We start from the raw sequence: 5,121 nt of genomic DNA, 5'->3' as shown, positions 1-5,121 counted from the left end.
TTTGATAAATTATACAGGTTACATAGGTTGGCTTTCCACAATTCATACATTTATTTAATTATATTTTCATGATAATTAATTTATCGTGCGAAAGAGAAGTTATTGCATCGTTCGAAGAAATACACTTTATTAGGGATTCTCGTTACTCGTTTCCTTTGTTACACACCACTCTCATCAGCAACTCGGCCAAGTATCGACCCCTTCAAGAACTCACTCTTCCCGTCCTATTTTCTGCCGTCTTCTCACTGTCACCCCCCTTCACACACACACACACACACACACACACACACACACACACACACACACACACACACACACACACACACACACACACACACTCTCTCTCTCTCTCTCTCTCTCTCTCTCTCTCTCTCTCTCTCTCTCTCTCTCTCTCTCTCTCTTCCCCCCTCTCTCCCTCTCCCCCCCTCTCTCTCTCTTTCTCTCACTCACTCACTCACTCACTCACTCTTGATTTCCTCTCTTCTACTTCAAAATATACCTAGATATGTCTCTTTTTATTGCTTGCTCTATTCGTTCGTTTCCTCGTCATATATCTTTCTATTTTTCTTTCTTTCTTTTTATCACTTTCAGTTCCAATCTCATTCATTCTTCTCTCTCTGTCCTAATCTCGTCGATCTTTCCGTTTCCATCAACATCAATTCTTCTCTCATTCTATTCATCATCTTTTTTATTCTTTTCTACTTATTTTCTTCCGTCCTTTCCTCAACATTGTGTAAATTTCTATCCGTCGATCTCTTCTCTTTTTCTTTTTACTCTAGCCTTAACTTTTCTGTAATTATTCTCTTTTATCTCCGTTTTGCATTGCCTAGATTTCGTCTATTTCTTTCGCATTCATATTTAATTTGACAAAATAGAAGGCCACGTGCTTCTAGTATTTTAGTCACGCAAGGATGGGACATGTGGTTTGTACGTTGTATAACGATGCATGGACTCAGAAACTAGCATATTTTCCAAGTTTAACAAAAGAAAGTAAAACCAATCTGTCTCATTTTGGAAAGTAATTAATTCATGTTTTTCAAAATTAACTTACATATCGTAGGAAATGTTATATAATTTTTTTCTGTGTAAATAGCAAAAGAAAAGACCAAACATTTTGGTATATCAAATCATACAGATTCATAAAATTTATACAAATATATATACACACACATTACATTTTTATTTTTTATCATGAAATCACATACGACCAAAAGTACATGCAGAAATATTAACGAGATGGTCAGGATTCATCTGATTCACTCGTCTTGACACGAATTACATCATTTCAAAGTCAAGATATTTTCTTTGTTAAAAAAAAAAAAAAAAAAAACGAAAAAAGAATTCAATGTTACATCGTTAACAGTCTGAATTCGATTATAAACGTGTTATCTCTATTTAGAGATACTTGGGATTTTTTAAATATAGATTACTCATTACTTAATACATACAGAGTATTTATCTTGAAAGAAACCAAATTGATGAGAAAGGATAAACAAAAACCCGTCGAAAAATACGAGAACACTCTGTATTATAAAATCACGACGAGTTCGGACATTCCGATTACGACACTCCGAGGAAGAACTGCGAAGGCCGATAAGGAAAGAAAGAATACGAGGAAAAGGAAAAGATAAGTGACAGCAGAGGTGAACGAGGCGGATCCGTGAGGGTTTGCGCGAGTGGTGCTTACGTAAGCACGCGTGTAGATAAGAATGTGCTTATCTAAGGAACGTCGCTATGCGAGTAACCGCATGCTAAAGTATGAAATCATAACGATGTGAAGAGATTTTGAAGAGACAAATGTATCCTATAGTGACAATTTTGATAAACGAAGAAGAAAAATCGCACAAGCCTGTGTGTGTACATACGTAAGCGCACGTTAAGTTCACCAACTCCCTCTTTTCTCTGATCCCTTTTCCTTTTTACACTTTAAGCATGTATATTTTATATTTAAAAAGTAAAGTCCCGCTATTAATTTTTGTTCTTATTTTTCACAATTGCGAGTCGCAAAAATAATACAGAACATCAATTTGTAATAGCCTATAAATGGCAGAAAAAGAATGATCGTTAGAATATGGCGCCAAGGATAAGGAAAAATGCATAAATAAGAGATGAATACGAGTATAGATATCGAATTGCATAATTGGCACGAAGTACCTTTATTGTGTCGTATTTTTCGCTTATTAAAGAATATCCTTTAGGACTAATAGTTATCTTCCTATAGGAAGTTATAACTTCGCGCATCGATATGTAGCTTCGGTATACATTGCTGTTTTTTCCCCTTTTACTTATTCATTTTTATCTTGATTTTTTGTATTTTAGACCTTTTTTAAAATTTATCCTGATGTATTGTCCTTTACATCGCTTTGATTTTTTATTTCTTACATAATTCCAATTGTATTTAATATTTATAGAATTAGTATTGGAAGATACTAAATAGATTATACATTAAGCAGCTTCTTAATTTTAATTATTCCAAATAATGATTAATAATTAATGGAGAATTTAGATTTGTTCTTTTTTCATAATATAGAACTGAACTTAATACATAATTTATCTTATCTTTTCTTTTTCTCCAATGGAAAAAGAACAAGCCTTTTGATATTTAATTTGTCAAGTTTCCACGGTAAATCGTATAGTTCATAATCGTCAGGCTGGTTGTACAATTTTTTTGCCTGATCGAAGACTATACACCGACTCAATATATCACAACGGTAGCTCAAACTATTCAAATGTAACTGTATATTAATTGTATGTTCGTATAACGTCATTTAACATCATTTTATCATTATTATTTGGATTATATTTCGGAATAAACGCGTATCTATTCTTGTTAGATATATAGTTTATTAAGCTCGCAAAATTTCCTATCGTTATTATACTAGCAATAGAACGTTATTTATTTTAGCCTCATTTTCAACATTCTAGACATTCGTATATATATATATATATATATATTTATATACGAATGTCTAGAATGTTGAAAATGAGGCTAAAATAAATAACGTTCTATTTCTAGTATAATAACGATAGGAAATTTTGCGAGCTTAATAAACTATATATCTAACAAGAATAGATATATATATATATATATAAATCTCATTTCTAACATATTGAAAAATAGGCTGTTCCCGGTCGTATTCTCCTCTGGTTGCCTGCCACATGAGGTAGGGTGATCCAATTGGGGTTCGAATAGCCCAACGTGGTGGCCTCCCCTTTGAGTTCCCGCTGCGATCAATACTCACGCTACGATGCCAAAGCCAAGCTAAGCTACAGTAGATTCTACGTACAGAAGTCTTCATGATGCGAGAATGTCCTTGACAACGATAGTAAATTGCCGTCGCTAAGTCTCGCGACTGTAGAATGCGGTGGAATACAAAGGTCGTATCTAAATCTATCTTATAGACTCTATTATCGTTAACTATTCTGTAATAATCCCGAGCAACTAATAGTTTATAAGTTATAAGTGAAACAGAACATGAAGAAAAAAATCGAACATGTATAATTTTGTCATGGCGTTGCATCACGCTTAGCTCAAGTATACCGCATCCACTGTCTATAAGGAAGAGGAAATAAAACTCTTTTCTGATAACCTTTCTTTTTTATCTCTTTCGATTATCGTTTATGCACAAATACTACGCGAGATAATTATATAGTGAGAAAACCAGATTTTAATATTTTGTTAATGCTTAAAGAATTTTTTTTATGGAGATATGGCTTTTTCTAATTGGATTTTTTTCATGTACCCTTCGCGATAATTTGATCCGCAAATGCTTCAAGAGCAGAATGACTTAAAAAGAAAGAAGAGAACTTTCACCCGTGCAAACATATTCTTTAAGACACCCTATATACATGTATACGCGCACGCGCACCCATCGAGCAACGGGAAGCTCCCATCCGCGAACGAGCGCGCGAACGCATGTACGCATACAAGTATTTGATCCAGCGTACAAAGCACATGCACGTATACATACGTGCACACGCGCACACATACGTGCACACGTGCACAGACGACAAAGAAAGAGCCCTAGCGACCAGCAATGCGGCAACAGTGAGCGCCTGCGCGCCACGCTATGTGAGTCAAGGACGACACGTGCGACTACGAACGACCTACTTATATCTCTGTCGCTTCGTGTGCGATCGCTCCAGTGCACGAACTTTCCCGAGCGCAGAAATAGGACGGTCGGCGAGTTCCGACGTTTTACGAATCGGCCTAACCCTTCCCTCTTTTCCCCTCCAGCCATCCGTTTGTACCATGTCACGACTGAATGCTACCCTTTTGGCTCTGTTAAGTTCTTGCATTTAGATTGTAAATTTTTTGGTTTGTATACAAAATTATACACACGAAAGAGAGAGAGAGAGAGAGAGAGAGAGAGAGAGAGAGAGAGAGAGAGAGAGCGAAAACTAAATAAATATAAATACTTAAAATATATATTTATAAGAAAAAGAATTTACTTTTTTACTATTTTTTACATTTTTTTAGATGTATTTTAAGTAATATAATTCGGTTATACCAAACGTCTTGTCTCGGAGTGAGCCATTGTCACTTTAACCAAAATCTTTGTAAATAAGTAACTAAATTATGGAATTTGTTCAATGAAGATAGAAGAATTAATAGTATCCTTTAATTATTGAATTGTTAATTGTCGTCGGTTCTTCAATGTTCGTTCAGCAATCATCGTGTGTTACGTAACACAACGATAACGAAGCATTCCGCTCGCTCTCTCTCTCTCTCTCTCTCTCTCTCTCTCTCTCTCTCTCTCTCTCTCTCTTACTCTCTCTCCCCTTCCTCCCTCCCACTCTCTTTTCGACGAATCATATATAGTCGGAACGCGGATCACGGAAGATTAAATATTTTCGCAAGACGCAGTTAATTCCTCAAGGATCGTTTTACAAATATAATTCTTATAATATCCAACTATTTTTTACATATATACATTATATTTTTTAATAGCAATATGAAGGTATGGAGGAATGAAAGGATGTATAAAATAAATATTGTCTACTATAATAAACCAAGTCTCCTTAACTGTATAGTTGAAGTAAATAAAGTATAATATATATATATATATATATATATATTTTTTTTTAATCGTATTACGTGGTTTTAATATCAATATTTTT

The 5,121-nt window shown here is 34.6% G+C and overlaps 1 long non-coding RNA gene across 1 annotated transcript; it reads left to right on the top strand.

Annotated features, from left to right (window-relative positions):
* Positions 1-413: 413 nt before the first annotated feature.
* On the top strand, positions 414-3,589 carry LOC114255033. The gene is made up of 2 exons (XR_003626364.2): positions 414-1,865; positions 3,122-3,589. It is a non-coding gene; the product is annotated as an uncharacterized LOC114255033 (long non-coding RNA).
* Positions 3,590-5,121: the final 1,532 nt, after the last annotated feature.

Source organism: Monomorium pharaonis, chromosome 1 (genome assembly GCF_013373865.1).
Source record: "Monomorium pharaonis isolate MP-MQ-018 chromosome 1, ASM1337386v2, whole genome shotgun sequence".
NCBI lineage: Eukaryota > Metazoa > Arthropoda > Insecta > Hymenoptera > Formicidae > Monomorium > Monomorium pharaonis.
This window is presented reverse-complemented; position numbering and strand designations above follow the sequence as displayed.